This window comes from Macaca mulatta, chromosome 2, assembly GCF_049350105.2.
Source record: "Macaca mulatta isolate MMU2019108-1 chromosome 2, T2T-MMU8v2.0, whole genome shotgun sequence".
Lineage (NCBI taxonomy): Eukaryota > Metazoa > Chordata > Mammalia > Primates > Cercopithecidae > Macaca > Macaca mulatta.
In genome coordinates this window covers 3112505-3134383 of record NC_133407.1, presented here as the reverse complement: position 1 = coordinate 3134383, position 21879 = coordinate 3112505, and the positions used below count along the sequence as shown (strand labels likewise).

General features: G+C 45.3%; 1 protein-coding gene and 1 pseudogene across 3 annotated transcripts in view; one reads left to right on the top strand and one right to left on the bottom strand.

Moving 5' to 3' along the window:
* Positions 1-21879, top strand: part of BDH1 (3-hydroxybutyrate dehydrogenase 1) — a 64091-nt gene that overhangs the window by 4966 nt on the left and 37246 nt on the right. The window contains exon 1 of one of the 2 annotated variants that reach the window (XM_015132624.3): positions 14777-14969. The exons of the other annotated variant lie outside the window; for it this stretch is intronic. The gene's annotated coding sequence lies outside the window, so the exon portion shown is untranslated. Of the gene's footprint in view, positions 1-14776; positions 14970-21879 lie in introns of those variants that run through there. 2 annotated transcript variants of the gene reach the window in all.
* LOC100429043 (uncharacterized) lies at positions 13310-15353 on the bottom strand (annotated as a pseudogene). The gene has a single exon (XR_013413463.1). The product of XR_013413463.1 is annotated as an uncharacterized LOC100429043 (transcript).

Below are 21879 nucleotides of genomic sequence, written 5' to 3'. Positions count from 1 at the left end.
ACTCCCCATCTTTTCCCCTTGAGGTCAAGCACTTGTTTTACTCGCTCATTCACTGCAAGGAAAAGGCAGCTCCTCCAGTTCTCATTAATCCACAGAATTCAGTATTACAGTCACGTTAAGATCAGTTGTCAAAGGCTCTTTTCAACACACTAGATTCTGAGCACCACAGCTTTGTTTTAGAAGCAGCACAGAATAATATACTGGGCTTCTTTCCTTTGCTGTCAATTGTAGAAAAAGCTACTCAATACCTCTAAAATTCTGCAAATTAAGGGTGTGATTTCTAGCCAAAAACAAAACAAAACAAAACAAAAAAAACCCCCACAAAACTTTAATAAAATTCAATTGCATCAAAACAAACAGAGGATTGTGGGGTTTGGGGCAGTAGATAGTGTTTTTATTCTCTACCCCCCAGCAGAACTCAGCAAAGCAGGTTGCACACTGGCTCTGTGAGGACTTGGAGGTGGCGGCCTAACGGCAGGATTTAACCTGTGAGGACTTGGAGGTGGCGGCCCAAGGGCAGGAATTAACACAACACTGAGAACTTAATACTGAGGGCAGAGAAGACCAGGGGCATTCAGACCCTGGGCAGGGCCAGATCCAGCAAGGGAAGGGCTAGGAATGATTAAATTCAGCTGGTATTGGAGGAGAGTGAGCTAGGAGGCGAACAGACAGGAGAGAACACCATGGTCTCTCAGGTCAAGGGCCTCTTTTAGGGTATATCATTCTGACTGAGAATCTTTCAGGATACTACCTCTTCTGCAAAGCCTGTCCTGAACTCTTATTAGAACTCGGATGACACTTATTTGTCCCTCTTTTAGAAGACTTACAGGACTTCTAATGATTCATTTAGCTTACATACATGCCTCATTTCCCTCCGTGAACCCCCAAAATCTCAGACAGGTCTCTCAGTTAATTTAGAAAGTTTATTTTGCAAAGGTTTAGGATGTGCACCTGTAACACAGCCTCAGGAGGTCCTGATGACATGTGCCCAAGGTGGTCAGAGCACAGCTTGATTTTATACATTTTAGGGAGACATGAGACATCAATCAACATATGTAAAATGAACACTGGTTTGGCCTAGAAAGGTGGGACAACTGGAGTTAAAAGCAGGACAGGGATGGGGCTTCCAGGTCACAGGTAGATGAGAGACAAACAATTGCACTCTTTTGAGTTTCTGATTAGCCTTTCCAAAGGAGGCAATTTGATATGCATTTTTCTCAGTGAGCAGAGGGATGACTTTGAATAGAACGGGGAGGCAGGTTGGCCCTAAGCAGTTCCCAGCTTGACTCTTCCCTTAGCTTAGTGATTTTGGGGGCACCAAGATTTATGTTCCTTTCACATTTCCCTCCTTTTCTTTTTAAAAATCTCTTGGAGAAAGCATTTTAGGAGAAAATGAGTCTCTCGTCCCAGGTTTCATCCGGTGTCTCATGGCTAGGATGGTTTATTCCTAGATAGATAGGTCCCAAGTTATTAGGAAAGCTCATATGTAGAAGGTGGTGAAGTCTCTTGTCGTATGAAGAGAAAATAGGGGGAGGAAGGTAGAAAAACAACAACAAATGAAAAAACAATCCTGGAAAATTGTTATAAGCCACATTACTCTGAAGTTTTATACATCAGTAGGCAAGTATGAAAGTCGCTAATGTATGTAAATAAGGTTGCTGTTATTTTCTTCTGAAGTTGTCTAGCTTCAATTTTTGGGGCTTTATGAAAGTACAGCTCAGTTTTCAGTGACTCCAAATTAGGAAAAATGGGGAAAAAAAGAAGAAAAAAAATTAAAACAAAGTGACAAAAACTACTTTGAAGACTTGGAGCCAAGAGAAATTAGAATTCAGTTCAAACTGTAAAAAATAATAAAAATCAAGAAACATTAGGAAGACTGGAATCTAACAACTGCTGTACTATAGCTTTGAATCATAATGTTTCTCTCTCCAGTTTCCCATTTTTATACAAAAGAAAAATCATGGTAGGGCTGGTTTGCTTTATTACACTTGGCCTAATTATTTGTATACAGTGCAGCAAGAATAATTATTTTTTAACATAGGCTTTTAAATTGGCTTTGATGGAACTTTGTTCCATAGAAGGAATCTCAGATAAGACATTTTTTTAAAGCCAAGCCCAGCTATGGATTTGTGCCGTCAAGTACCTGTAAGTTGAGTGATCCTTTCCTCTTGAGGTTCCAAGATAAACTTGGGGTTCCTGGGCCTGTCAGAAAGTGACACTCTTTACTTACCAGACGTCAGGAACCCTGTACAGTGGCTGTGTAGACAAAGGTATCAGAGCAGTTTATCCAATGGGCTTTTATTGGCTGCATAAGTCAAGTTTGAATCCTTAAAGGAAAGCACACCATTCCAGTCAAAACCTTAGTAAAATAGCCAGTTTCTCCAATTGTATCCTGTTACAAATGAAAACAGATTCTTATTGCACTTATACAAATAACTGTATTGGCATAAGTTAAGAATACTCACACATAGTTCCCAAATTTTGGAGAAAGCAAGTAGAGAGAAACAAATATGCTCTAAATTTTGTTCATAGGAGTATAATTTACTCAATTGTTAAAAGCTGTAAATAGCTTAAAAGATGTCTTCTTGTTTCTGAGAAACAAAACAAAGGATCAGCAACATTTTAAGCAAAAAGTTAAAAAGATTACTTTAGTCTTTTATTAGCTCAGCTCATGCAGTTAACTTTTCCCCTGATATTCATGAACATTTCAGTTCTCCATGAGAGTCCTGAAAGTTTTTTCTCTATTGTAATGTTCCAATCTCCAAAGTTATTAGAAATCCGCATCTAGGAACACCTGTTAGAGTTCTATAGTTGATTATAAAACCACTTTCTAAGGAGGACCAAAACAAGACAATTGTTTGTGGATGACAAAAGGATTTAGGGCAGCCACAGTTAAAGACACAACTGACAAAGAAACTTACTATCTCTGTGGCAACAATAATTTAACATAACAATTATAATTATTACTGATAACGTACACGAAGTCATATCAAAATTATAGGAGTTTCCCCTGATTTTGAAACACGTACCAATAACATATTTATAAAAATACAGCCCAAAGAAAGCCAAACTCCATTTCATATTTGACAAAGTTTCCTGTATAATTTTTATATCAAATAAGCCAAATTATGTCATTTTGGACTTTAGGAAACCTAATATCTTAAAGGATTCATTTGATCAGAAAAAGACATAATTTATAATTTGATTTTGTAAAGGTTACAAATATCAAAGGTTTAAAACACTTGACATCACAAGTTATTGTGAAATAAGTCAATCATTTGACCAAAGTGATAACTCAAGGATTTTTTAAAAAGGCAAAAACCTTCTCTTTGAGTGAAGAGGGTTAATTTTCAAAACAATAAGCCCTAGTAAAAACAGCAGGAAGCTGGCTGGGGGTGGTGGCTCATGGCTGTAATCCCAGCACTTTGGGAGGCTGAGGCAGGTTGGTCACCTGAGGTTGGGAGTTTGAGACCAGGCTGACCAATATGGAGAAACCCCATCTCTACTAAAAATACGAAATTAGCCAGGCATGGTGGCGCATGCCTGTAATCCCAGCTACTCGGGAGGCTGAGGCAAGAGAATCACTTGAACCTGGAAGGCGGAGGTTGCGGTGAGCGGAGATCATGCCATTGCACCCTAGCCTGGGCAACAAGAGTGAAACTCTGTCTAAACACACACACACACACACACACACACACAACACAGCAGGAAGCCAATTAAATTTGTTTTCTAAAATTTTATAAACCATCCATAAAATTTTAATCTTGACCATAAGCTATAACTTCCATAAGCCTTTCATAACATTTATAACCTTTACTTAGGAGTTGGTTAATGCTTCATAAAAACCTTTTAAATTTGATATGAGCTCATATGCTGGTGTTGCATCAGTGTGCCTTTGACATTAATGATTAATTTATAGAGAAACTGAACTTATTTTATCTCTCATCATTGGCCCTTACAGTCTCACATGCCCACCTTTCCTGAGATACTCCCTGGGCCTAGAGAAGTTGAATAACTTGAATTTTTGGCCCTGTGTTTCAGAAATGCAGTTTATTTTGATTGGCATCTTCTACCAAGACTAAAGATAGAACTTGAATTGCTGTCAGTGTTCAAAATTTAGCAGGACTTGGTATCTGTTTTACACTCAAGAGTTAAAGCCCAGTAACTAAATGTCACAAGTACTTTAAAAGCTCATACAGAGATATATATGGGTGTAATAACCTTAACTTAAAAAAATTTTAATCTCAGTTTTTTCCCTAAGCCAACCAAAACTTAATAATAATATGACAACTTGATCACATAGAAGATTTTTTAAAAATAAATCCTCTTATTGTGACTTACACAGACTGTTCATGACATGCTTGGACTTTCTGGTTTGTCCTGAACATCCATCTCTCTTTCTTAAACAACCAGTCATTTTACTCTAGGACTAAATTTAGCATATAAGATTTTTTCTTATATGAAATTATTTCTCTTTAAGCTTTCTTACCAAAAAAAACCTCTTTATTTTTATAACTGTCTTTTTTTTTGAGACGAAGTCTTGCTGTTGCCCAGGCTAGAGTGCAATAGCAAGATCTCAGCTCACTGCAATCTCCGCCTCCTGGGTTCAAGCAATTCTCCTGCCTCAGCTTTCCAAGTAGCTGTGATTACAGGTGCCCACCAGCATGCCTGGCTAATTTTTGCATTTTTAGTAGAGATAGGATTTTACCATGTTGACCTGGCTGGTCTCAAACTCATGACCTCAAGTGATCTGCCTGCCTCAGCCTCCCAAAGTGCTGGGATTACAAGTGTGAGCCACTGCTCCCAGCCATAACTTTCTCTATATCTCTTTTATTTCCTGGTTCCTTTTATCTTGTTTTATACATGACCTTTAAATAAGCTTTGAATTAGACAAAAACTGTACATGTTTTTAAAAACGACACACTTTTTTTAAAAAGAATGTTTTCCTACAAATATATTTTTATTGAAAAATACCCATATAATGAAATATCTGTTACTTAATTTAATATAACTTTAGATTCTGAATTATGATGAGTTTGTCTACAAGTATTTATCCTATTACATTCACCTAATTATTTTATTTTAATTGTTTTAGATTATTTATGAAAACTGTGATAGTCATCATTTAAAGTTATGGAACCATCATTGCAAAATTATAACAGAGACAGTGAAAAAGATTTGACCTAACTGACTCCATCTTGCTTTAAACCTCCAAATTCTCTTTGTTCATTCCTGGGCATAGACTAAACTAACTTTGGGAAGAACTTAGTCTATACTTTAGTTTTGAAACAAAGACTATAAAAAACCTTACTCCCTGTGGACTGGACTGCCTAAAGCCACAAGATTAGAAGTTATGGTTGGTAATTTTTTTTTTTTTTTTTGAGATGGAGTCTTGCTATGTCACCCAGGCTGGAGTGCAGTGGCACCATCTCGGCTCACTGCAAGCTCTGCCTCCCGGGTTCATGCCATTCTCCTGCCTCAGCCTCCTGAGTAGCTGGGACTACAGGTGCCCGCCAACACCTCCAGCTAATTTTTTTGTATTTTTAGTAGAGACGGAGTTTCACCATGTTAGCCAGGATGGTCTCGATCTCCTGACCTCGTGACCTGCCCATCTCAGCCTCCCAAAGTGCTGGGATTACAGGCATGAGCCACCATGCCTGGCCAAGTTATAGTAATCTTACTAAACTTAAGATGTAGCTATTTTTATTAAACCAGTATCAATGTCTTATTTATTAAAGATTACACAAGCAAAGATCATTCTGTTTTGGGCTAGGTTTATAGTTTTGTAACACCTATGCCAAATTTTGACACCTCATAGTATTCGGCAGGGACAGGTATGAAATTGCTTGATTAGTAAATGCAAACAAAAATGTATGCTGGCAAATTCTTAAGACATTTCTAATATTATTTTACCAATAATTTTAAAGCCAGCTTATTTATTAAAGATTTTACTTAAGTCACATGAACTTGAAAAAACATCTGATGGCCGGGCACGGTGGCTCACGCCTGTAATCCCAGCACTTTTGGAGGCCAAGGTGGGCAGATCACGAGGTCAGGAGATCAAGACCATCCTGGCTAACACAGTGAAACCCTGTCTCTACTAACCATACAAAAAAAGTATCCATGCATGGTGGTGGGCACCTGTAGTCCCAGCTACTAGGGAGGCTGAGGCAGGAGAATCGTGTGAACCCAGGAGGCGGAGCTTGCAGTGAGCAGAGATGGTGCCACTGCACTCCAGCCTGAGTGACAAATCAAGACTCCGTCTCAAAAAAAAAAAAAAAGAAAAAGAAAAAGCATTTGACTAGTCTTTTTTTAAATATACATTTGGTTTAAGTGCTTTTATTTTATTTTTCAGCCAATTAATTAGAGCTCTTTTATATGTTTTTAGTAGTGCAATATTGTGTACACAACACATAAATATATACACCTATTAGGCATGCCAATAGAAGCACTTTTTTTTGAGACAGAATCTCACTCTGTCACCCAGGCTGGAGTGCAGTGGAGCAATCTTAGCTCACTGCAACCTGCATCTCGCAGGTTCAAGTGATTCTCTTGCCTCAGCCTCCTCAGTAGCTGGGATTACAGGCATGTGCCACCACACCTGGCTAGTTTCTGTATTTTTAGTAGAGACAGGGTTTCACCATGTTGGCCAGACTGGTCTCCAACTCCTGACCTCAGGCGATCTGCCTGCTTCAGCCTCCCTAAGTGCTGGGATTACAGGCGTGAGCCACTCTGCCCACCTGAAATATATCTTATAGGTTCATAAAGACCTCCTTTTTTCCCCCTGCTTTTTTTTTTCTACCTTACCCTAGGTAGGTGTCAGCTAAATAGCCTTAAAATTGCATATTAAAGGAAACAACTCAGGTAAAAGTCAGACAGCAAAATTTACATCATAAAGTACAAAGTGAAAGTCTGGTGAGCTAGAGGGAAATTAAAATGAATTTAATTAACAATTGAACATAAAATTAGAGACATCTATTATAAAGGCCTTCAAATATATACACACGTACATGTACATACACCCACACACACAGATTCTATAACTTTTACTCCAGTACTTTAGCCATGAGATAAATACAAATTTGCCAGCTTGCAAGAAAAACCCAAAAAACTGTTAGATCCAAACAGTGGTTTTATCTCAGTAGAAAAATAACAGCAGATTTAAAGCAGGCAGAAAGAAAAATAGAGAAAACGGGACTAGGAACTCTAGAATTCGCAGGTTGACCTTAGGGCTCTTTTTCCTTAATGTACATTTGCACAAAGACTATATTACTTCCATTTTACTCTGGCAAATAGAGGTGCCATAAAACCAATAAGGTACTCTACAGGGGGTCATTCTCCTTGTTTTCTCCTCATTCTCGGATTATGCGCTTCCCACTTCTTTTTTTTTCTTAAAAAGAAGAAGTGAGCTGTGGCCTAGGGTTTTTGTGTGGTGGATCGATGTGAGCTGCTTGTGGGCAGGACTCCACAGTGTGTCATCACTGAGTTGTTTCCAGCCTCTTATGCATCTCAGTTTCTCTCTTCAGAGGTCTATGACCTCTGAGAGGGCTCAGAATGCCAGGTGATCAGCCCTTATATGTGTTTCCTGGATGACCTATTTTTAAAATTAATTTTTGTTGGGGATTTCCCTGCAGGGCCACTACATGTTGCAGGGGGTCAACTCCCCAGACACTCCCATGAGGACCCTGGTCACCCAGGGGTGCCTTTCGCTGGGAAGAGCAAATGTCCTTTCTCTTTGGAGCTGAGAAAACTTAGTTTCTCATTTGCCTAGGAAAACAACAGTTCAGTTCCTCACACAAATGCACACAGACAAACCGAACTGATATTAATTTTGGGAGAAAAAGCAATAGAGAAGACCATTTAGAATGTATCTCCGAACTACAATTAGGATCCTTAAACAACAATTTCCTAGGAGAGAAAAGAAAAGAAACCAGCCAAGACCACTTCCTGTAAACTGTGCTCAGCCACCCATAACTTTGTAGTTCTTGTCTGCCGTGATATGCTCCAAGGTCAAATCCTCTCACAGTGCAAAGTCATCTCTGGTTCCCCCAGAGCCAAAGAGGTCAGGTCATGCAATACAGGAAAACAGAGCTTAAAACCTAAGAAGAATCTGCCCATGACTCTTGAAACTTCACAAAGAAAACAGAACACTCCCAAAAGGGTGAGTGGCCCCTTTGTTCTGAATTCTTTAAAGGGGTTCAAGTCATTAGAAACCTTCTCTAGATTTTTTTGGTACTGCAGATGGCAAAGGCGGAAGGAGGTATGGGGGGAAGAAAAGTAAATGAAAGATTTTTTTTTTTTTTTAAGTCAGGAAGCAAACACAGAAATCAGGTGCATGTTTTTATGTTGTTGTTGTTTTGTTTTTTGTTTTCTTTAGCTGCGAGAAATTTCAGCCAGATTAGAGAGGTTTTGTTACCCATAATTTGGAATTCTCACTCAGATTGGACCAAGTCTGTTAGAGTTGGTCAGAACAAACAACAACAACAAAACCCCAACAATATGATCACTGAGCACTCTCACGGTGAGGAGAAATTCAGACCAGCTGGTTGGTACACTTGAACCAAGACAAAACCCCAGTTTAGCTACTTGCGTAGGGATGGGTCTCAGGCTGAAGACTGCTTTTTGCCATCCTAGAAGCAGGAAAAAAGTCGAATTCATCTTCCCTGCTGGGAGTGAGCTCAAGTTCCCTAAAGGAGTTGTTGGCCTTCTATCATCCTGGAAAGAGGAAATCTTGCCTTCCTTGTTGGAAGCAAATAAAACTCCAAAAAAAAAAAAAAAAGGTGGGGGGAAGTTGTACAGAAAAATAAACTCTAGATCTTGACCAAATTTGGGGAAATCAAGGATTCTCTGGAGTGGGTGCTCCCAGACCTCAGCAAATTGTCCTATTGGTTTGAGCCGTAAGGTTAGCACATGTTGCTACCATGCACCAATAGATCTGTCAAAGGTCAGGGGCATCTCCACTCAGAATCCCTCCATGGTTACCAAAATGTGAACCCCTCAAATCTGAGACAGGTCTCAGTGAATTTAGAAGGTTTATTGGCCGGGCGCGGTGGCTCAAGCCTGTAATCCCAGCACTTTGGGAGGCCGAGACGGGTGGATCACGAGGTCAGGAGATCGAGACCATCCTGGTGAACACAGTGAAACCCCGTCTTTACTAAAACTACAAAAAAAAAAAAAAACTAGCCGGGCGAGGTGGCGGGCGCCTGTAGTCCCAGCTACTCGGGAGGCTGAGGCAGGAGAATGGCGTGAACCCGGGAGGCGGAGCTTGCAGTGAGCTGAGATCAGGCCACTGCACTCCAGCCTGGGCGACAGAGCGAGACTCCGTCTCAAAAAAAAAAAAAAAAAAAAAAAAAAAAAAAGAAGGTTTATTTTGCCAAGGTGGAAGATGCACACCCGTGATACAGCCTCAGCAGGTCCTGATGACATGTGCCAAGGTGGTCAGAGCACAGCTTGGTTTCATGCATTTTAGGGAGACATGTGACATCAATCAACATATGTAAAATGAACGTTGACTTGGCCTAGAAAGGTGGGACAACTTGAAGCAAAAGTGGGACAGGGAGGTGGGTTCCAGGTCGCAAGTAGATGAGAGACAAATGGTTATATTCTTTTGAGTTTCTGATTAGCCTCTCCAAAGGAGGCAATCAGATATGCATTTATCTCAGTGAGCAGGGGGATGACTGAATAGGATGGGAGGCTGGGTTGCCCTAAGTCGGTCCCAACTTGACTTTCTCCTTTAGCTTAGTGATGTGGGGGCCCCAAGATATCTTCCTTTCACACTTCAGTTTGAAATGCTTGTTCCTTGGTACCATAAAGAAATAGCACTTGAACATAAATTTAATTTCCTCAGCAAGGCCTTTTTTTTTTGAGACGGAGTCTTGCTCTGTCTCCCAGGCTGGAGTGCAGTGGCCTGATCTCTGCTTTGCAAGCTCTGCCTCCCGAGTTCACACTATTCTCCTGCCTCAGCCTCCCAAGTAGCTGGGACTACAGGCACCCGCCACCACGCCCGGCTAATTTTTTTGTCTTTTTAGTAGAGACGGGGTTTCACCGTGTTAGCCAGGATGGTCTCGATCTCCTGACCTCGTGATCTGCCCGCCATGGCCTCCCAAAGTGCTGGGACTACAGCGTGAGCCACCGCAAGCAAGGCCATTTTTATACTTTCTGCAGAAAGGGTGCACTCGCCAGCAGTTTTGCCACGAGCGTACACCGAACAAAGGAGACAGGGTCATTTATAACCTAACACATCCGCCCTACTGCTGTGTCCTGGCTGGAACGGGACCTCACATTCTGTATTTGTCCCAATTGGCTGATAACTTAGAACTTTTCAAAAGAGGCAAAGGCAGAGGAGAACGAAGGAAGGAGGAAGTAATGAAACGCTGAGAAAGGTAAAAACACCTTCAAATAAGGAAGAGGAAGAGGCTATGACCTAATGCTTGCTTGGACCAGTATAAGCACGCCAGGGCAAATATTTAGGCTAAATTGTGGGAGCTAAGAACATATGATTTCTTCATTACAGCAAGAAGATATTTAAGAATGTCAGCACAGGTCTTTGAATACATTTTGCTCCTAAGAGAAGTTATTATTTATTCCTAATTAGACGGGGAGAAAAGTCCTTGAAGAGGAACCTCTACTTTACTTTTCACACCTCCTTGAAAGCAGGGGCTAAGGACCGTTTCCCTCCCAAAACTAGCTTGCTAGTTTGCAACAGTACCCCCCTGGGTTGCAGGGAGTATGCTAAGTGCTGAAGACTCTGGTCTGACACCTTGTACCTGAACAGAGAGGAGCTGGTTTTATAGTAGGGTGAAGGAGACAGAATCTTGGTGCCTGCCGTGTTGGGAGTGACCTGATTTCCACAGACTGTGTGTGTTCAACCTCACAGCTGAATGTTTCTCCAGTTCCAAAGTCAACAACCAGAATGGCAGAAGGAGGGGAAAGGTTGAAGGTGGGGCTGAGAATGGCTTTGTCTGACCCCTTAACCTAGTCCCAACTCCTCAACTGGCCCTTTCTCCTGAGAGTCTCTTGCTACTATCTGTGTCAGAGTTTACTACTGATGCCCTAAGGGGCAGGGCCTTTGGGAAATAAAGGAGAAAAAGTGCAAACCAAACAAATAAATTATTCCTTAGCAGGGTTGGGAAAGATAAGCTGAGATGTCTCTTTTGGGTTAACCATTGGCTTAATCTGGGTTCCCCCAAATAGCAGAGCCTGAGCAAGGACTGCTGTACACGTAGTTTATTTGGGGAATGAATCCGTTTTGTATGGTTAAAATAAGAGAAGATCAAAGTATGATTTCATGAATCACACAGTTTATTGCCAAAGAGGTCTTTCTTTTTCAGAATTCTTAAAACGGGGGAGAATAATGAGAACAAATCTCACAAGGGATACACTCAACAGACGAGGTATATTAATCACATAACGAGTGAGCTCCAGTTTCATTTAGAATCCAGTTATTAAAGCTCAATTGAGGCTGAGCATGGTGGCTCATGCCTGTAATCCCAGAACTTTGGGAGGCCGAGGCGGGTGGATCATCTGAGGTCAGGAGTTCGAGATCAGCCTGGCCAACGTGGTGAAACCCCATCTCTACTAAAAATACAAAAATTAGCTGGGCGTGGTGGTGGGCACCTGTCCCAGCTACTCGGGAGGCTGGGGCAGGAGAATCGCTTGAACCCGGGAGGTGGAGGTTGCAGTGAGCTGAGATCACACCATTGCACTCCAGCCTGGACGACAAGAGTGAGACTCCATCTCAAAAAAAAAAAAAAAAGTTCAACTGCCCACTTAAGATGGAAAGCAGGCTTTTGTGGATGCAAAGTCCAATCAGAGTTTGAGGCACAACTTTCTGGGAGAGGTTCTCGGGAGGGACAGCTTGACTAATACAATGGAGATTCATGAAGATACATGAGGTCCCTTGATGCTAGAGAACGGTGCCAGTGTTGTGAGACGAGGCTTCAAAAATAGCTTCAGGGCCTCCAGAGAGTGGTCTGGCCACATCCTAAGCTCTCCAAGTGTCTGTCAAAATCTTGGCTTTCTATGTGTTTTGGAGTCCAGTGGTTGGTGTCAGTAGCTCACATGTGGGGTCTGATAAGGAGTGACATATCATTCCCTTGAGCAGGGAGAGTTCACTCCATGTTGTAATTACAGTAAAACAATGTCACTCTCACAACAAAGTGAAAGTGTTTGGAGTCATTTAAAGCTACATAATCAAATCCCAAGGAATTGGAGGGGAGGGCTGGGAAGAGTTAAATAGGGAAGGAGGGAAAGAGAACGGCATCCAAGGGTGTATTCGTGAGTTGATCAATTGGTCACTACTATGGGCAAACAGAAGGCTATCATTTTAGGAGCTGCATAGAACATATCCCAGAATTGCCCACTGCAAGACTGGAAGAGCAGAGTATTTTTCCAGCAGTTCCTGCCTGCCCTTTGGTCAAAGTTTGTCCCTTGAGGTGTTCCTTTGTACTTCCAGGTTTACTCATGTGTCAGAGTGGGCAGTGGATTCCTGCAAGGGTCCCAGGTTGCAGTCCCAGAGACGCAGGGGAATACCAGGTGCAGCTGAGGCAAGGTGCTCTCAGGTTACACCTGTTCACAGCAAAGTTGGGCTGGGAAGATGCAAGGCCAGACACTGGAGGTGTGTAATACAACCTCAGAAAGGTCAAATGTCCTTTTCTGTCTTATGCAAATAGGACTACAATTCAGTTTAATTCTCAGAGTCAGGATCTATGTTTTTTTTTTCCTTGGGGGAAAGATGAATTCTTCATTTAACTGCTTTTCTAGCAAAGCATAATCCTCAAGCTGTAATTTCAGTATAGTGATTTATTTTTAACCCTGTGGTACTGTATGCCTAATGTTCTGAAACACCGTCACTGCAGCAAATCCAAGCTTGAGTCTATCTGTGAAATGGGCACAGAAAACCAAGTGCATCCTTCTTTCATGATTCTCCCAGTCGTCAAGGCTGTATGTGCCAGGAGCTGGGGATAAAGAAGAGAGCCTTAGCCCTCCAGAAGCTCACAGAATGGACGTACAGAGTCAACAGTTTTGTTTGTTTTTTGAGACAGTCTCCCACCGTTGCCCAAGCTGGAGTGCAGTGGCACCATCTCAGCTCACTGCAACCTCTGCCTCCCAGGCTCAAGCTATTCTTCTGCCTCAGCCTCCCATGTAGCTGGGATTACAGGCATGTGCCACCACGACTTGTAGGGTTTCACCACATTGGCCAGGCTGGTCTCGAACTCCTGGCCTCAAGTGATCCACCCGGCTCAGCCTCCCACAGTGCTGGGATTATAGGCATGAGCCAATGCACCCGGTCTACAGTTTTCTTTAAATCTTCGTCAGGCCAGTACTTCCCTCCTCCTGTTTTCATCTTCCTGTATTTGTGAGTTTCATTCATTCTCTTTATTCTATTCATTCCTTCTCTGTACTTTACCTAAACATAGTTGTGAATCCCCAAAATCTGAGCCAGGTCAATTTAGGAAGTTTATTGTCCCAAAGTTAAGAACTCACGCAAGTGAGATAGCCTCCAGTCCTGACATGTGCCTAAGGTGGTCAGGGCACAGCTTGGTTTTATACATTTTAGGAAGACATGAGACATCAGTCAACATATGTAAGATGAACATTGGTTCAGTCTGGAAAGGTGAGACAACTCGAAGTGGGGAGGGGGCCTCCAGGTCATAGGTAGATAAGAGACAAACGGTAGCAATCTTTTGAGTTTCTGATTAACTTTTCCAAAGGGGGCAATCAGATATGCATTTATCTCAGTGAGCAGAGGGTGACTTTGAATAGAATGGGAAGCAGGTTGGCCCTAAGCAGTTCCCAGTTTGACTTTTCCCTTTAGCTTAGTGATTTTGGGGCCCCAAGATTTATTTTCCTTTCACATAGCGCCGCCACTGATGTGTCCTGCTATCTTCTCTCCTCAGCCTGTTTCTTATCCTGGAAACTGAGTGCTGGCGCAGGGCGATAGCGCGGTGGGGCGGGGTTGGGAGGAAACCCTTATCTGTGGCCGATCGCCCTCCGCTGTTCTATTATTAAAACTCTGGGAAACTGCTATTCTTAAATTATTTTAATTATTTTTAAAGATCCTGAGGAGCAGAGCGATTTTTTTTTTTTGGTGAGACGGAGTCTCGCTCTGTCGCCGAGGCTAGAGTGCAATGACGCCATCTCGGCTCACTGGACCCTCCGCCTCCTGGGTTCAAGCGATTATCCTGCCTAAGCCTCCCGGGTAGCTGGGATTACAGGTGTGCGCCTCCATGCCCAACTAATTTTTGTATTTTAGTAGAGACGGGGGTTCCACCATGTTGGCCAGGCTGGTCTCGAACTCCTGACCTCAAGTGATCCACCTGCCTCGGCCTCCCAAAGTGCTAGGATTACAGGCGTGAGCCACCGCCCCCAGCCTTTAAATAAATTTCATCTGGTCAAAAGAAATTTAAAAACCAACCAACCCTAGTGAGCTCTAAAGACAGCAACACGCACAGGACCTGGAAAGGCCTCTTCCTCACTGGCGTTTTCCTCACTTCGGGGAGCAGCGTCTTCACCTCCCGGCCTCAGCCCCCGAGGCTGAAACCCTTTCCGCACCTGGCTCCACCCCCCTGACCCCTGCCCCGGCTCGGCTGTCGGGGAGCGAGAAGGCGGCGGGGGATCTGGCGCCCGGCTTAGGGGCGAGACGGCCGCACCGGGCGCCTGGCACCTTGGGCGTGAGGAGGGCCACGCCCGGCGCCCAGGGCGGAGGAGGAGGCTCGGCGGCCCCCCCCAGCCACGCCGCCGTGGGCCCCGCCCAGCGTAGCCCCAGCGCGCGCTTAGTGTGTAGGCGCGTCCGGGTGGCGGAGGCCGCAGGCCACAGCAGTGCTGGTGGAGGGGCTTCCAGAGAGAGCCTGCGGCGGCGCCCCCACTCGGCTCTCCCGGCAGGAGCGCGGGCACCTGCGCGGCGCCGGGTGAAGGCGAGCGCCTCGGCGAGCCCTCTGCAGCGGAGCCCCCTGCCCATTTGGTTTTGGGTAAGAGGAGGGGTCCGCGTCTCCGCAGCTCGGGCGGGATGCCCTGGCGCCCTCGGTTTGGTTCGGCCTCACGTGTTCCTTTAGCCCGGAAGCTGGGATACGGGTGGGGAAGGGGCGAGCCCTGCGGCCGCAGCGGGGTAAGAGTAGGACGGACCGATCTCGCCCAGACCTCAGGGTGTCCTCACTCGCCTCCCTCTCGGCTTCTCGGTCGGGGGCTCCAGCAGTATGATCTGGCATTTATTATTCGGAATAATGTGCCAGGCAGGAGGAGGCCCTGGGTCAAACACGCGGCCCTGCAGCTCCCAGGTGAAACGACTCAGCGTTTCCTGCCGGCGCATCTTACTGAAGAGGACCCAGGCCTCACGAAGGGAAGGAACCGTCCCCTCAAGGTCACGTCGTAGTCCAAGGCCGAGCCCAGACCGAAGCCAGGTGTCCTGCCTTCTAGCCCGGGCTCTAGGCCCTGTCCCCTTCCGGACCGAATCTCCTGGTCCTGTGCACGTCCCTCCGCCTCCTCGTCCTGCGTCCTCCGCGAGGCTCTGTTCCCGGGGTTCGGGGAGTGCTCCCTCCGCGCCACAGCGCCCTTGGGAAGATTGCTGGACAGCAGGCAGGCCACGGGGCCGGGAAGGAGGAGGAGCCGCGGGGGCAGGCTGGGGATGCCAGAGTGGTGGTGGGCACGGGACTGGCCAGGGCGGGAGCCCAGGCTGCCCACTCGCACGGAGACTAGGGGGCTTTGTCTGGGCGGTGCCGCCTCAACCAATGGGAAGCGCGGCCCTGGCCGAGCCCCCTCGCTCTCCGCCCTCCGGCCGGCCGTTGGGGAGCGCGGCTCTGGGATTGGCTGCGCCGCGGTCTCGGGCGTTCTCGCGCTCTGCTTCCGTGCTGGAGCGCGCCGAATAGATACCCTGTGGGTGTGAGCGCTCGAATCGGTCCCGAGCGGCCCCGGCGCCTTGGGCGTGCGTCCTGCGCGCGGCCGCCTCCAGGCTGCGCCCTTCTGGGGAAGGGTTTGGTGCTGCGCGCAGCGACGAACTCCGCGGTTTTTTTCCCCAGCCAGCCAGCCTGGAAATCTGCCTGTAGTCAGCTGATGCAGAGTCACCCTGCAGTTCCTACTTTGAGGAGTTGCAGAAGCACATATTTCTTTATGGAGGGCCGCCTGCAGGCCTCGCGCTGCCAGGATCCTTTGTGACGCTGCAAATGTCCTGGTGAATGTCCTTCTTTCTACAAGAGGCTTTGGAGCCGGGCTCTGCACAGGGCGTATATATCCCTGGCCGGCAAGGAAGCTGACCCTTGAAATTTGTGAAGCTTTCGTATTCACCCAATACACATTTACAGAGCCTCTGCTTCCTGTTAGGGACCACACAGTAGATATTCGGATGAGCAAGAAGAGAGTGATTCAACATGCGGGTCCTGTCTGTAGGGCGCTCACAGTCCCCGTGGGGATCGGTGGTAGGATGGGGGCTTGTGAATGTTTATAAACAGAAATCCTTCGAATACGACCCTGGCTAGGTAGGTGCTGTTACAAGGCACAGAAGGGAGGAGATTGGGCGAAAGATTTTTGAATTAGGGGATTAAGAAAGGCAGCTTGGGAGAGTTATTTGAACCAGCTGGGACTTGGTCAGATGAGCAAGGCCCGGAAATTGGAAAGTACAGGGCTTGTTGAGGGATGGTGTAGCAAGTGGTTTAATGAGTACAGGAGAAAAGTATAGTTGGAGATATGGTTTGGAGGAGCCAGGTGAGGACTCGGGGGCTCAGCTTGTGTACTCGGGTTTGCAATGCAGTAAGCACTTGTGAATAGAAAGCCTCCTTAATCACTTGCACTACTGTCATTTTTTACACCTACACCAAATATCTTGGAAATGGCTTTGATTCTTCCTTCTTTCATATCCTGCCCTCAATCTGTTGGTAAATGGTAGTGGACTCTACCTTCAATATAAAACCAGACTTACCAATTCTAATCACTTCCATGGTTTTCACCGGGGCTGGCAGCCTTTTTGTACATTTCTAAGGAACACGTTTTCACATCTCACTGGAGTTGTGCAATACACAACCTGCATGACTATACATGGTGGCCCTGGATTACTGCCACAGATCCTAACTGGTCTCCCTGCTTCTGCTCTAGTCCATTTTCAACTTATTAACCCAATGAGAGTTATCTTTTTAAAAATGTAAGTCTGATAATGGCACTCCTCTTCTTAAAACTTTTTTTTTTTTTTTGAGACAGAGTCTCGCTCTGTTGCCAGGCTGTAGTGCAGTGGCGTGATCTCGGCTCACTGCAACCTCCGCCTCCCAGGTTCAAGCAATTCTTTTGCCTCAGCCTCCTGAGTAGCTGGGACTACAGGTGCACGCCACCACGCCCAGCTAATTTTTGTATTTTTAATAGAGACAGGGTTTTACTATGTTGGCCAGGATGGTCTTGATCTCTTGACCTAGTGATCCACCCGCCCCGGCCTCCCAAAGTGCTGGGATTACAGGCGTGAGCCACCACACCCGGCCAAAACTCTCTTAATTCATTTAATTATGTACTGGCCAGACATAGTGGCTTACACCTGTAATGTCAGCACTTTGGGAGGCTGAGGTGGGCAGATCATTTGAGGTTAGGAGTTTGAGACCAGCCTGGCCAACATGGTGAAACTCCATCTCTACTAAAAATACAAAAATTAGCCAGGCATGGTGGTGCATGCTTGTAACCCCAGCTACTCAGGAGGATGAGGCAGGAGGATCACTTGAACCCGAGAAGTGGAGGTTGTAGTGAGCCAAGATTGTGCCCCTGCACTCCAGCCTGGGTGACAGAACAAGATTCCATCTCAATAAATAAATATTGTCTGTTGTGTGCAGGGCACTGTTGTACATGTTGTACAGTGGTGAACAAAACAGACCAAAATTCCTGTTCTCAAAGAGCTTATATTCTAATGAGACTGAATGACAGCAAACAAGATAAATATGTATAACATATAGAATGCTATAATGTAATAAAGTGCCAAGGAGGAGGAAAAAATGGAAGCAGAGAAGGCGGATAGATAGTCAGGGTTGGGGTGAGATAGACGGGGTGGCCAGAGAATGTCTTAGTAAACATTTTAGTAAAGGACTGTGGATATTGGGGCAAGAGGGTTCTGGGTAAAGGGAACAGTAAGGACAAAGGCCCTAAAGCAGGAGCTGGCTTGCCATATTCCAAAGACAGCAAGGAAGCCACTGTGACCAAAGTACAGTGAACAAGGTAGGAATGAGGCCAGAGAGACAATGGAGACCCAGAACATGGAGGGCCTTGTAGGCGAACTCTAGATTTTGGCTTTTGCTCTGGCAGGAGTTTGGTGAGGCGTGACATGATCGGATTTATGTTTCTGCACGATCCTGCAGGCTGTGTTGAGCGAAATCTGGAGGAACTACAGTGGAGGAAGGCGTCTAGTTGAGAGCCTATTGCAATAATCCAGGCAAGAAGGGATGAAGGCTTAGACTAGGCTGGTAGTGGAGGATCCTAGATATATTGTGAAGGTGGCATTGATAGGATTTGCTGAGCACCGGGCTGTGGAGTGTGCAGGAAAGAGGAGTCAAGAATGAGGAAGATTTAGAGGAACAGGTCTGCAGGATAATAGCACAGGCTCAGTTTTGGACAGGTTACGTTTGAGATGCCTAGTAAACGTTCAGGTGATGTTGGATGTACAGTTGTCTGAATTCAAGGGAGAAGGTTGGGTTGGAGGTCAACCTTTGGGAGTTGGCGGCATGCGAATCTTATTTAAAGCTATCAGTGCTCGTCATGGTGCTGAGAACAGACCAAGAACAGAGTCCGAGACTCCGTCGTTTGGTGGCCAGCCTTTAACTTGGTAGGCAAGCCCTGTTCTCCTAGCGATAGAGTGCCCGCTTGACCTGGCAGTTGTAATTATGGCAGTTTTGACAGCTCGGGTAACACTATGTCTTGGGGAAGGACAGAAGAGGAGTGGAATGGGGGAAGCACATGTTCCTGTTGTCATTATAAGGTCATTATAAATGAGGCATTCTCAGAATAGAGGTCCAAACTGAAAATTAATACACCTCATACGCTGTTGGTGGGAATGTAAATTAGTACAACCACAACAGAGAATAGTTTGGAGGTTCCTCCAAAAACGAAAAATAGAGCTACTATAGGATCCAGCAGTACCACTGCTAGGTATATTCCCAAAAGGAAGGAAATCAGTATATGGAAGAGGTATCTGCACTCCCATGTTGGTTCCAGCACTTTTGACAATAGCTAAGATTTGGAAGCAGCCTAACTGTCCATCAACAGATAAATGGATAAAGAAAATGTGGTGCCTCTACACAATGGAGTACTATTCAGCCAGCAAAAAAGAATGAGATCCTGTCATTTGCAACAATATGGATGGAACTGGAGGTCATTATGTTAAGTGAAATAAGCCAGGCACAGAAAGACAAGCTTTGCATGTTCTCACTTATTTGTAGGAGCTAAAAATTAAAACAGTTAAACTCATGGCGATATAGTAGAATGATGGTTACCAGAGGCTGGGACGGGTAGTGAGGGTCTGTGAGAAGATGAGATGGTCAATGGGTACAAAAAAGTTAAAAAGCATGAATAAGAACTAGGATTTGTGAGCATAACAGAGTGACTACAGTCAATACTAATTTAATTATACATATAAAAATAACTAAAAGAGTATAATTGGATTGTAACGCAAAGGATAAATGCTTGAGGGGGTGGATACCCCGTTTTCCCTGAGGCGATTGTATGCCTGTATCAAAATAGCTCATGTACCCCATAGATATATGCAACTACAATGTACCCACAAAAATAAAAAGTTACAGATAATAATGTTCTGCCTTCAGTGTGTTTTAGCTGCTATTGATTTGGCGGCAAGTAGCAGAAACTATCAGCTGACTTACATTACACAGAAACTGTAAAGGCACAGCCCGGCTTCCAGAGCTGGGGGGCAGGAGGGCAGCGGCGGCTGCTGCTGTTGCTTTTCTCCCTCCCTCCACCTCCGCCCCTGCTGCCTTCTGCATGAGCCTCTTACCTCCCCACCCCCTGCGGATTGGCTTTCTCCCTCTCTTTGTGGCTTCAGGGCCCAGTGGAGTATAGCTGCCATCCTCCAGCAACCCCATGGCATGGCCCTGCGCCGCAGAGCATGGTTCGCATTCTCTCACGGTGCCAGGGGACAGAACAATGTGTTCACCTTAGGTCTGATGTCTCTTCCTGGCTCAGTCCTCCATGACCAAAGCGCAGTCTCTGCAGCTGCAGAGGCCAAATCCTATGGGGGAGGGGCAGGTCTGAGAGGAGGGGCATCAGGTGAGCAGGACAGACCCTGGAAAGGTCGTCACTGCAGAGACTGTATTTGTGGTGTGTTATCGGAGGAGAACTGGTCATCACCCAAGCCTAATCTGGTGCCTGGAATGTCTCTCAGGACAGTCAAGGTGTCTGCAGTGGGTGTGCCTAATGTTAGACCCTTGGCTTTTATTGAAGGCCCCTGTGAAACAAACTATGTGAGTGTCACGTCTGCGTGTATGATACAGTGGTGGTGAGAACATTGTCTACTATATCACTTGAGTTCCTGTGTAATTATTTCTGACTTTTGTTTCAGAATGGTGCTTCTCTGAGGACTCTTAGGTGTCTTTTTGAATGAGGGCTTGAAAACTTGTCAGGTTTCCCTTTGGCATGACCTCAAGGAAGCTCCCATGTATAGCTGAGCTGGGCTGGAACTTTCAAGCAAGACTCTACGAACCATTCGGAAGAGGAATGGCCAAACATATATATTTATATATCATATAAATACATATATATATAAAAATACAGTTCTTTGATTATAGTGCATATGTGTGTGTATATATATATATATGGCCAGGAATCTCAAAACTCAAATGCCCATAGTATCCAGGCAATTAACAAAGATGACATGGATAGTTTTAACGTAGTAAGTACAAACTGTTTGTATTGAGTTCGAGCATAGCTTAGCTGCCTAGTTACACTGTTTTTTAAAACATCAGGCTGGCCAAACAAATCAGCCAAGTAGAATGCGTTTAGGTAGGCTGCCAGTTGTAGGATTTGGGAACCTGACACAGAAACTGGCTGGTCTGAAGCTCTTCAGTGTGGGTTCTCTGCATTGGAGCCTAAACCCTGCCTCAACCCAGCTTGCCCTCCTCAGGGGCAGGACCTTCCCCTCCCACTTGGGAGTGCCAAGGGCCCATGTAGGCCTCATGTCCAGAAACACCTGAGTTCTCTTTCCTGCCTCCTGTGACCCTGTTTGCTGCGGACGCCCTGCCTCTGTTGAGAATGTTAGCACTGGGAGTGCCTGCCCCTTTGAGGGGAGCCCCTGCTGCTGCCTCACAGGAAAGCCCCAGCCATGACCTCTGCAAGATAGTCATGTCAGAATGGAACACAGCAAGCCCAGCAGTGAGGCAAGGACGCACACACTGTTTTCTTCTTTTCTGGAGTAGGAGTGCTTTCCATGAGTTATACCTTGACAGTGGAGAGGGCCCTTGAGAGAAGGCCCAAGTGCTTCTAGCAATAGAAAAATGTCTCCAAGATTCCAGGTTGCTATGTGAGCATTTTGATTCTGTGACAGTATCTTATGAGTTTGGTCCCTGGGAGTCAAGCCCTCTGTGCTCAGTCACCTTGGGGCAACTAATTACCTGACTTTCAAGGCTGAGGAGACTGAGCATCCGCCTCCCACAGCCATTTCTGTTCCCAAACTAAAAGGCAAGAGAATGGTGTGTGAAGTTTGAGAACTTATTATTTACAGAGAATAAGGCCTGGCACAAAACATGAAGATGGCAGACAGCAACCCTGCAGTCCTGGGAGCCCTGCAGTGGAAATAGCTGCATGTTTCAGAAACACGCACGCAGCAGACCACATCGAGAACAGTGCATTGTCCAAGGGACTCAGCTTTTATGCACTTTTAACTATTTTGACTTTAGTACTTTTAGATATTGCTGA